General features: G+C 40.2%; 1 pseudogene; it reads left to right on the plus strand.

Moving 5' to 3' along the window:
* Positions 1-11,630: 11,630 nt before the first annotated feature.
* On the plus strand, positions 11,631-12,261 carry LOC118649871 (annotated as a pseudogene).
* Positions 12,262-12,471: the final 210 nt, after the last annotated feature.

Genomic DNA, 12,471 nt, shown 5'->3' on the forward strand with positions numbered 1-12,471 from the left:
GGCGGCCCTCTACAATCTCCCACTTGACTGCACACTCCATGCATAAGGGTAGGGGCTAGAGGGAATTGCAGGCTACTGTTTCTTCACCCTTTAATACAGGATTTGGCACATAATAGATGTCTCCTAAATCGTTGTTTAAATGAATTAGTAAAATGAATGAGTAAAAATAATTTCTCTCCTCTCTAGAAAAAAAAGATAAGCCTTATATTTGTGGCTGAATATCTACTATTTTGCAAGTAGCTTTTTATTGTATACTTTAAGCTGCTTAGAAATTTTAATTGGGGCAAATAATGGCATGGAACACAATGCATAGAGGTAGAAAACTCATTTAGCATGAAGAAGAACTCTTTAAAATAGGATTCTTAAAATTCTATGCACCAGTGAATCTGTTCTAATTACAAATCATCAGAGGAGATAGCAAGTGGCTCTGATGCTAGCATTTTTAATGAAGAGCTTATTTAACATTTTTAAACCCCAGGTAACAATATTTTTGAACTTCACAGCACAATCACATCATGAACACAAGGTTGGATCACAAAACCCCTAATAAAATGAGGTGTGATTTTCAATATTTCAAGGATCTCGTTATATATTCTTTTGGCCAGTCACTCTCATAACGCTACACATGTAAAGCAATGTGGAGTTTCCATAGCAATGGCTTTTTCTCAAGAGCTGCCTAGTCCTTCCATGGTGCATATTTTTCTGCTTCATTCAGACTACAGCTAAACATTGGCCCTAAGTTAGAATTTAACAAGACTGCAGTGACAATTTTTCAGAGGAGCAATACTGAGTGTGTGGGCTGCCAGCCAGGTCAGCTTCTGGGCTGAGCAGGAGCCCACTGTGCCACCCATGACCTCTGCAGCATCTGCCCTTTAATCATATTACATCATAGTCAAGTCTATTTTTTGGAATGTTTTCGTGAGAGTCACTTTAAAGTCATGAAGTAGCAGTTGCAGACCCCAGTCTCTCCATATGTGGGAAAACAAAAAAACAAAAAAACCGACTTCAGGACATTGAAATGTCTTGCCCAAAGTCTTACAATGTCAAATCCTGGTCAGGAATTAGCACTTTTCAGCTTATTCACTAATTAAACGACTATACAATGAGTGCCTACTATTGCCAGGCACTGTTCCAAGTTCTTAAGATACATCAGGATTTTTGTTTGTTTCTTTTGTTGTTTGTTTTTTAAATGACAACGATGTCTGCTTTTATGGAGTTTACATTCTAGCAGAACAATATACAGGTTGTAATTTTATTTTTTTTAAATTTTGCTTTGTAATTTTAAGTAGGACGGTCAAGACAGTTCTCCTTGAGAGGGAAACATTTGAGTGCAGACTTGAAAGAGGTATAGGAATTAGCCATATGAATATCTCTGGGGGACACATCCAGGCAGAGAGAAAAGACAATACAGAATGGGAAGGCATTAGTCCAGACAAATATTTTTTTTGGTGGTGGGCATGGAGTGGAGATTATTGGCAGTGAAAATGATGAAAAGAGAACCCATTAGACATGAAATTTGGAAATAAAACTGATTTGTCTCATTGATTAATTGAATGGATAGGTTATGCTTTCTCCAGTAGGTGTGGAGATGATTTTTGGAACCTCAGAAGACACTGGATGAGGACACTTGATGGAACGTTGGTAACAAGTCCAGACCCAGACCAATGTTGAGCAGGTTTGGTGGCTGAGATGAAGAACAAGGAAGGCATTGCTATTAGAGTGGAGGGATGAGAGAGATAACTGTATCAGATACCAGAGGGGGAACAGCCTGTGGAGCCAGGCAGGTCATTGGAAGGACTGGCTTTTACTCAGGGAGGTGAGGAGCCAGTAGAGAGTTTTGAATGAGGAGAATCATTATTTTCTCTTGGGTTTCACAAGGCTGCTATATTGATAACAGTCTGTCCAGGACAAGGATGGAACAGGGAAGCCAATAGGCTACTGTAGTCATCTAGATTTGAGATGATGGTGGCTAGGACCAAGGTGTTGGCAATGGAGGTGGTGAGAAGTGACTAGAATCTGGGTGTATTGTGGAGACAAAGCCAACAGGATATGCCGAGGGTTGGTTATGTGGAGTAAAAGAAAAAGGAATTAGGGATAATCCTAAAGTTCTTGCCCTGAGCAACTGGAAGCATGGTATTGCCAAGCACTAGGGAAATGAAACTATGTGGACAGGTGTGGGAGGAGAAACAGAGGGTCTGTTCCAGACAAGTGGAGTGTAAGCTGTCCACCTAGGAGGAGATGTTGAGAAGGCTGTTGGCTGTGCAAGTTTGGACTTCAGCAGACATTCATTGGCTGAGATATGATGCCCTGGTATGGTGCTCTTCCCAGCTTGATGTACTTCCTACAGCCATAGCTTGGACTTCTCCAGAATGAGAAACGTGGTGGTGAAGTTAAAATTTCAGTACTCCCCTGCTGCCCTCCAATCTGCATGAGTCTTATTTCCCAGAAAAATAACCAGTTACCCTTCATCTTACATAAAGGGACCCTCAATCAGGGATCTCCTTACCCAACTTCACATGGTAGAAACCCAATACAGAACTTCAGACACAGTGTAAGATGAAACTTCATAAACTGACTTTGGTACTATTGAATATGGTAACATTTCTCTATAGTATATTAATCATTTTTTCTGCTTTATCAGAAGGATGCAATTTTGTTTTTTATATCCTTGTAGGAGAATTTTCTAAAAGCCTGGGGAAAATCACAAGTAGCTGAGTGATGCAAAAGCACCACACTCAATGCATCTAAATAACCTTGTCTTTGGTTAACAATGAATCAATGCCAATGAAATCATCATATTTTAAAACTTTTCCGCTAAATGTGACATATGCATCCCCATGTGTCAGCATAATCTGTGCTAAAAACATTTCAATGAATGACAAGTTGATTGGCCCCAATTTGAAAAGCATAGTGTATAAAAACATAATTTTGGGGGTAGTCAACATTATGACAGATTCTATATTCTGCTCATACACAAAACTGATTTGAATTGTTTAGGGAATTTTGATAGTCTGTGAATGCTTTCAGCAAAGAAAATTAGCCAGATAGGAGAGGGAGGAAAAGGAAAATGGAATTAAAAATTGTTGGACAACTATTGTCAGCCAGAATTGTTTGAGTGAAAATGGTGGGGTGAGGGATTGATTAATAATCATTGTTTTTACAACCAAATGAGTAACATGATATAGTTGAAAAGAACATCAGCTCTCCAAGTGAAGAACCCTCGTGCAAACCCCAGCTTTGTCACTTACTATAAGATGTCAAACAAATTGTATCACTCCTCTGACCTCCTTTTTTTTTTTTTTTTTTTGCATCCCTAAAGGAGGATAACAATAGATACTTTCTAAGTAGTTGTGAGAATTTAACTAGGTTTTATTTGTGTACACACACACACACACACACACACACACACTCACCCTTACTTAGTTCTCAATTCACTCTAATACAAATATTGTATTAGGGAGAGTCCAATATCAGGTGGAAAGTATGTGAGCCATTTGGTAAGGTATGAACCGCAGTTTAGAGAATCAAGAAAAAACAATAACCATGGGTCATTTCTGCTAAGATGCCATACAACTTGGAGACTTGAAAGGATAAATAGAACCCAGCAGTTTCTCTCTTCTGTCCACTCTACAACATCAGTCACATTGGGACTGTCTCCTGTGGTCTCCTCATTCATTTTCATGACTTTATGTCAAAAGCCGTGGCCTTGTTGGTTAAAAGCTAACACAAGAAATTCTGATAGAAAGTAAGATTTAATAGTGATAACATATCTTCATTATTCAGGGAATGGAGAGCATAAAGAAACTTTTAAAGAATTTGTCAACTGTTCTATCAATATCCATCTTGCCCCATATTAATGGGAAACAAGAGGTCTGCTCTGCAAACTGCAGGCCCATAGGAATTTGAATCCCTTTATTACTTTCATTTTCTTCAACCTGGTGTGAATAACAGTAAGGATGAGGGCCAATTCCAAATCCTGGACTGCTAACTAAAAGCCCAGAAAAATGGATAGCATATGGAGGCTGGGGGTTAAGCAAGAAGATGAGATGGCGACTAGAATAAAAACCCTAAAGGAAGAAAGGAGGTGGACCAGAAATGAAGGAAACTTTGTTTTCCAATTTGATCCCACAGGGACCTTAACTTTTAAATAAGAATGGTGCCTCTAATTTTCTCTTTAAGCAAATATTGATTGGGTGTTTTAGAATGGCTGTAATGTGAAAAATTCAATGGCTCTATTAAAAGTAAAAGCAAATAGATCAGCTCCTTTTTAATTGAATTTGCCATTAGAGCTAGGTAAAAGTATAAAAAAATAACAAGTGAGGGTGTGGAGAGAGTATGTGCATGAGTTTTCTTCAAATTTTTTTTGTCCTACTCTTCCCTTGCCTAACAAAATTATCTCAAGAAATAGACTTACATAGCATCTGTATTTGGAGAATGAAGAAAACTGAAGTGAAAAGTTTTTTGTTTTTTGTTTTTTTATTCTGAGCTACAAAAGATGGTCCTCCCTAGAGTAGATGGGATTAATTCTACAGGACAAGGATATCCACGTGCAATGGCACATGCTGAGAGTAGAGAAGAGCTGAAGGCCACATGCAGGCACATCTGGGGAGAAGTATCATGCAATAAAGTCAAGGTCAAGGACAAGGAGCTATGGTGCCAGTGGTTGAGCTTAACTGTGATCAGAGATGTTTAAAACCTGGTCTCCATGTGGAAAGGCCTCCACCTCTGAAAACAGCTTCAAGTAGTCTCTTGCTTGGAAGAGGGAAAGGTGGGCCTACTCTGTATGAGTCTTAAAGGACAATTTTTGCCCTTGGTGCACTTTTCTTGAGGTCCTCTTTTCTCATCTCTTTTTGTTTTAAGAAGATTGAGAGTCAAAGGTAAGATCAGATGTATAGTGAGAAGAGGAGCCACATTTAGTAGAGGTCCCATACCAGAGAGACAAAAGTAACCCTTATAATTTACAAGTACTCCAGCCCAGCTCCTGGAGGTTCTCTCTACACCTGGAACAGCGCATGAGGGCTGTGGGAGAGGCGATCAGAATCACTTGGGGAGATATATCTTAACAAGAAAGGTAATGTGTACTTTTCACTTAGCAAACTGACCACACACATACTTTTCTGTGCTTCCCATATTTCTACCACATATTATTCTGACATCACAAAACTACAATAAATTCCATAAAAATGAAGAAGAGCTAAAGCACTCCACAATTTTTCAGATTATCATCTCTCCCTCTGCTTCTGAGGTTTGACCCAGTCAACAAATAAATGCCACTCATAGTTTATTGTGAAATATTTGTTTATTACCATTGGATTCTGAAGCAGATGCAGCCTATTTTAATATTAGCACATCTCTTATTATGACTCAGTTGAAAGAACCAAATATTTGGTTTGGTTTGGTTTTCATTCAGCACATAATGAAAACTATTTTTTTTTATTTAAAGATGTATAAAGTGGCCCTGTGGGTGTGGCTCAGTTGGTTGAGCATCATCCTATGCACCAAGAGGTCACCGGTTTAATTCCCAGTCAGAGCACATGCCTGGGTTGTGGGCTCCATCCAGAGTGTGGAGCATGCAAGAGGCAGCTGATTGATGATTCTTTCTCATCAATGTTTCTCTCTCTCCTCCTCCCTTCCTATCTCTATAAAATATATTTTTAAAAGATGTACAAAATGGGTAGATACCCTCAAAGAATACAAAGCAAGTTCTCAAAGAGATATTTGTACACCCATGTTTATAGCAACACTATCCACAATAGCCAAAAGGTGAAAGCAACCCCGATTTCCAACAGCAGATGATTGCACAAACAAAATGTATATCTATAAAATGGAGTATTATTCAGCCTTTAAAAGGAAGGCAATTCTGGCACATGCTACAACATGGATGAACTTCGAGGACATTATGTTAAGTAAGATCAGCCAGTCAAAAGAAGTCAAATACTGCGTGATTCCAGTTATATGAAGAGACTATAGTAGTCAAATTCATAAAGACAAAAAGTAGGATGGTAGTTTCCAAAAGCTAGGAGGAGGGGAGAATGGAGAATTATTGTTTAACGGGTATATTATTTCAGTTTTGCAAGATGAAAAGTTCTGGAGATTCATTGCAGAACAATGTGAATCTACTTAAGCACTAGTAACTGTATACTTAAAAATGGTTAAGATGGTAATTTTATATTATGTGTATTTGACCTCAATTAAAATGAATAAATAAAATGTACAGAGTACAAGCTATTATTCTATTAGATGAAAATGACTTTGAGAAAGAAGTGAAATTTCAGCCGGTAATCCTTGACAACAACAACAACAACAAAATGGAATTGGGAGCTGGAAGTCCTGGGAAGGGATTTAGAGGCAAAGGGAGCAGCATTCAGAAGCTGATCAGAATCCATTGGCATGCTCCCAGTGGATTCCTGACATATTGAGGAATGGCGCTAGGAATAATGGGAAAGCATTGACAGCAGAACTCTTGGAAGGTCTAGAAGGTGGGAAACTGAAGAGAGCAGGGGTCTGAAAGCTAGGGGGGTGGCTTTGGGCATGGATGAACATGAAGGTAATAGCGAGCCACCGTGGGAGTTTGAGGAGAGAGGTGACACTGTCAGAGCAGCAGGTGAGAAAAGAGAATTTGGCAGCTGCATGACTGCAGGGGAGCCATGCTAGAAGCAGGGAAGCCAGTGAGGAATGGATTGTGATTATTAGTCTTGGAAAATAAGCATTTCCTTGCCATTAAATTGATCGTATTTACCCAGTCCTACAATAAAATGGCTCAGTATTTTACAGTAAGAAGTCTCCAAGGAAACCCCAATGTTCAAGTCCCAGGTGCAAAATGAAAATATAATAGAAAGCCTTAAAAGAGAGAAAAAATGGAGGAGAAATATAAAGACTAACATATCAGTCTAGTGATTTGTATTGGAGAACTAGCATTCTTTTCTTCAAATAAAAAATAGCTGGGCTATTTAACTCTAGCAAAAAGCAGTTTTTATAACATTGATGAGCATTTCTTCTTAAGGCTTTTAAATCACCAAAAATTCTAATTAGACAGAGTAGCATTCACAGAACAGTACAGAAGAAGGAAAGTACCAAACATCTTATGGAACAATAAGGGTCCCTTTTCCATATTATGGAGTGTGGAGTATGAGTGAGTTAAAGGAAAAGGAAAGTGTGTGTGTGTGTGTGTGGGAGGGGGGGGGGGGGGGGGCGCACGTCTGTGCATACAGTGGGAAACATAGGAGAGAACCAAACAGACCCCAGGAGGAAATGACAGCGCTGACTTATCTGTAGGCTTTATTGTCAAAGATGTCTGCTGGCCAAAAATGAGCTCACAAAATAGCATGAATGTGGCTAAAATTAAGCCTATATTTAAGCACCAGTTCCAAACACTGTTTTGACGTTTCAATAAATACATGTCTAAAACAGGATGAACACACTTAGTGAAAGGATTAAGAGGATTAGAAATGATATATGTAGAGTGCCTGGAATAATGCCTGACACATAATAGGTCCTGACTAAACTAACAGTATAATGAAAATGGATTGCAGTGTGTGTGTGTGTGTGTGTGTGTGTGTGTGTGTGTGTGTGTGTGTAATTGTTTTAAGCAAATTTACCTTGTCCCATACCGTTGCAACAATATGCATTTACTGAGCATCTATTATCTGCCAAATGCTAGGTACTAAAGGGATATGGCAGGGTCTCTGCTTTCCAGAGCCTCATCTATTGATATCAAGAAGGTCAAGTACACAGGTGAAAATCCCAGTTGATGGCAAAGGGGGGACCCTGGTAACCATCCACCGCACCACAGCACCCAGGCCAGGTGCTGGTCAGCCTGTGGAAGTGCAGCACTACCCCCTACTGGAAGTAGGAGGCTTACTTTACCAGAGTCAGAGATGGCCCTCTTCCCCACCTCCTCCACCGCCACCCCCAAATTGCTCAGTCATAATACTTCAGAAAGTGGGAAAGAGGAGCGACAAGAACTTTGTCATTGGACAAGGTCAGGGGTGGCCAGTAGACCCAGGAAGGACAGACATCTGCCAGTTCCCCTTTTGTAGGCATAAGCCATATCCAAACCCACAGGGAATCCTAGCAAATGCAAAGATCCAAAGAACTGAGGGTGCTATTGCCAGAACAAGAGGCTCAATGAGAAGAATGAATGAGTCTCCACACCCCCACAGGCCAGCCCACATCACTACTTTGATCTATTGCAAACATGTCCAGCAACCTCCAATGTTCTCTGATATGGACCATTTTCCATTCAGCCAACAATGTCCATGCCCTTCAGCTACATGATCACCCCCATTATGTCAGCTATTCCCAGTTCCATCAGGGAAGCTAGAACATAGACATAGAGTAACATGTAATTTCACATGGTACTGCTCAGGGAACACTAACATTAGGTGGGTTGTCAAGGGAAGTCATACAAGGATGTGAGGCTTCAAGTAAGCCTCAATAGAAAAGTCCTCTGACAAGGGAAAAAAATGGATGAGCCACAGGAAGACTTGGGTTTATGTGGAGGAGTTGGGGGAGAAAAACAAGTCAGGAGCCAGTTCTCAAAGCTACATAGTGCCAGGCTCACTCTGTAGACAGTGGATTCTTTTTTGAGCTGAGTATCATCACACAGAAAATGGAATTTGAGGAATATTCATTGGTAATTTCAACTCGAGGTACCCCGGTGGAATTCTTTTTCTTGTCCCTCCCCATTTCATAAAGTCTTCGGCTGAATTTATATCCCCCTTAATAATACCACCATCCACCAATTACCCTACATAGGAACTTGGAAGTCTTCCTTCTCTTTTCCTTGTTCCTGATCTTGATATCTATGCAGACACTAAGTTTTCTCTATACTGCCTTCTCTAACTATTTCTCAAAATCCTCCCCTCTCCATCCCTGCCAGCACCTCTATAATTCAGGCTGTCACTATCACTTGGTCATTTTGCCTCAAATTTAGTAGCCTTCATTTTATCCTCTGCATTGCAGTGGTTTCTCTCAGATTCAAATATAATCATGTTACCACCTATTACACTAATTTATCAGCTCCCTGTTGCTTTCCTAAGGAAGTCCTTGGCTTGTCACATGATCTAGTACTCACCTATCATTCCCTGTTCTAAATAACTTCTATTCTAGCTTTATCAAACTACCTGCTGTCCCTTGTTCCAGGCTGCTTCAGACATCGGGGTCTTTGCATATGCTGTTTCAACTTCAATGGGCCAGATTGTTTTATACCTCAGGACCTTTGCATGTGTTGTTCCATCTTCTTGGACCACCATTTTATTTCCTGCATGTTCTTCCTCCACTTAGTATTTACCTATTCCTGGAGACAGGAATCCAGGCGCAAACATTACCTCTTCTGTGAAGCTCCTCAGGCTGATTTTAAGACTCCTCTTGCTCTCTCCATGGTGCACTCCACTACCTTCATTATAGCATACATCATGCTGGATAAACTGAGGACTTGGATGTCTGTTTTTCCCCCCTGGGCCATTTTATGCAGCCCTGTGTCTCCAGCACCTATCAGAGTTCTGGCTCCATGGTAGATTGTCAATAATTGCATTGCATTTAATATAAGAAAAACATAAACAAATTGTTTTTAAAAATCTGTGTCACACAGAAAGAAAATATAATATAAAAGTTCACTTGGAACTCTCAAGATCTTATAACCTGAGCATCCCTCTAAATGGAAACTTTCAAGAGCAAAAAGGAGCCATAACCTGGAAAGAAGTTTTGTTTGAGACCCATGTGACTTGACCCGTTGTGTACCAGCACTTACAGGGTTAGATGATAGAAGTAGAAATATTTATATGCCCACATATATGTGAGTTCACTTTGTTCTGATTGTATTCTGTCTTCTTGGGCTTAGCATAGCCCCCAAGTACTTCAGTTTGTCATATATGAAGGAACTCTAGTTATCTTGCAGCTGCCCCAAGATATCTGCTCAGTATCTTTCATCGGCCAAATTGGTGCTCCATTGAGCCCTCTCTTTCACCTCTGCCGCCAAATGCTTTTCCCATCCTTGGATGTGGAATATATCCGAATGTCAAGACCAGGTAGGGCTCTGAGCCATCCTGCTGTTTTACAGAGCCAAAGGGCCCCCTGCATCATCTCAAGTACTTTCAAATGAACCCAGAAAGACAAGTGGAGGGCAAGCGAACACAAATATGCACCTGTAAAAATAGCCCTGTATTCACAGCCGCTCATGAGCTAGGTGGGAGCAGTAACAGATGGCTACTGTCTAATTTTCCAATCCCTCAGGTTGTATCTCTCTCCTTCTCTTCCATCTCTTTTCCTGGAACTTGGTTTTGGCAGGCAGTGGATCCCTTGGAATCAACAGTATCCTTCAAAGTCATTCCAACATGGTACAGCAATCAAGGCCAACCCACCCACATGCTACCGAGAGTCAGAAACACAGGATAATAAACATGAGTCATGCCCAAAATACATCAGTAACCTTGTTGAGGTGTTCCTGCATTTGTTAAGTTTAACAAATGCAGGAACATTTAGTTGATCAATGTCCCTTTTAAAAGTAAAGACAAAAGAAACTAGACTCAGATGAAAGTTAGCAGATATTTAGGCAATGATATTTGTTGATTGCCAGCCATGTGCCTGGGCACAGCAGGCCATGCTGTCCCAATTCCTGCTGCCTGCCCACCACGAGGGCACCACCTATGGCCAATCTTTTTCCTCAGTTAGAAAAGCATACGGAACTTTGGATAAACATTGACTAAAGCTGATCTTCATAGCAGGTGTTCCCCAGAACAGACTACCAGTGTCCCTCCAGTTATTAATGTTTGTAAATATTTTATAGTGATTTTAAAACTGTGAAACCCAATGTTTTCAAAATCACTCAAGCTTCCTTTTGAATTCTATTTTGATAGCATCCTCTGTAAACTTCCTGAGTCCAGTCATTAAAAGAGATTATATTTCAAAGTTTTATACAAGTGAAACATTTAATATAGTTCCCCATATTTCATTTTCCTTATCATATAGGATAAAGTAAATGTACTTAATATTTTCACCAAGCACCATGTTGATGCCCCCAGGTCCCTTTCAGATGACCTAGTATTCCATACAAATATTATCATCTTCGATAAGCAGCAGGAGTGAACAAATTTAGGAGATAGCATGCTAAGAAAATTGGACTTAGTCTGTCAAACATTCTTTGAGCACTTACTACATAAGCATTGTACTAGGCCCTCTAGAAGAATATTATACTGATGAGGTTATCCTTAACAGAGCTTTCTATATAATGAGATAAACAAGTAACTTTAATGCTTAGCAGGATGCAAGGGGTGAGTCACACTTACTGAGCACTGAATATATATAGCAGAAGCTTGATAGTCTTCATTTCATTCATCCCCACCACAGCCCTTTGATTAGACACTATCACCCTTCCAAAGGTGGGAAAACTGAGGCTCTGAGAGGTAATATGACCTGCCCAAGGTCACACAGAGTAAAACATTGATTATACATAAGCCTAGGTCTGTTTGACTCTAAACAACCCATGCTCTTTCTCTAAAATGAATCATGTCCCTTCTCAATAAAAGTAGTAGCATGCTGATTGCAGTACATTGAGCTCCATAGAGACAGCACCGGGGCACGTGTGAGCTGGCCAGGCACTGGGTGACTGTATGTTCGCTGAGGAAAAATAATTAAACACGGGCAAAGGAGATCCTAAGAAGCCGAGAGGCAAAATGTCATCGTATGCTGTCATTGTATGCAAACCTGCTGGGAGGAACATAAGAAGAAGCACTCAGATGCTTCAGTCAACTTCTCAGAGTTTTCTAAGAAGTGCTCACAGAGGTGGGAGACCACGTCTGCTAAGGAGAAAGGAAAATTTGAAGACATGGCAAAGACGGACAAGCCCCATTATGAGGGAGAAATGAAAACTTATATTCCTCCTAAAGGGGAAACAAAAAAGAAATCCAAGGATCCCAATGCACCCAAGAGCCCTCCTTCAGCCTTTTTCTTATTTTGTTCTGAGTATCGCCCAAAAATCAAAGGAGGGCATCCCGGCCTATCCATTGGTGACGTTGCAAAGAAGCTGGGAGAGGTGTGGGATAACACTGCTGCAGATGACAAGCAGCCTTATGGAAAGAAGACTGCTAAGCTGAAGGAGAAATGTGAAAAGGACATTGCTGCAGACCGAGCTAAAGGAAAGCCTGATGCTGCCAAAAAAGGGAGCTGGCAAGGCTGAAAAAAAGCCAGAAAAAGAAGGAAGAGTAAGAAGACAAGGAAGATGAAGAAGAGGAGGAGGAAGATGAAGAAGATGATGATAAATAAGTTGGCTCCAGCACAGTTTTTTTTTTTCTTGTCTATGAAGCATTTAACCCCCTTGTACACAACTCACTCCTTTTAAAGAAAAAAAATTGAAATGTAAGGCTGTGTAAGATTTGTTTTTAAACTGTACAGTGTCTTTTTTTGTATAGTTAACACACTACTGAATGTGTCTGTAGATAGCCCTCTCCTGGTGGCATTTTCAATACCCACTAA

The sequence above is a fragment of the Myotis myotis genome, unplaced genomic scaffold, assembly GCF_014108235.1.
Source record: "Myotis myotis isolate mMyoMyo1 unplaced genomic scaffold, mMyoMyo1.p scaffold_m19_p_3, whole genome shotgun sequence".
Classification (NCBI taxonomy): Eukaryota; Metazoa; Chordata; class Mammalia; order Chiroptera; family Vespertilionidae; genus Myotis; species Myotis myotis.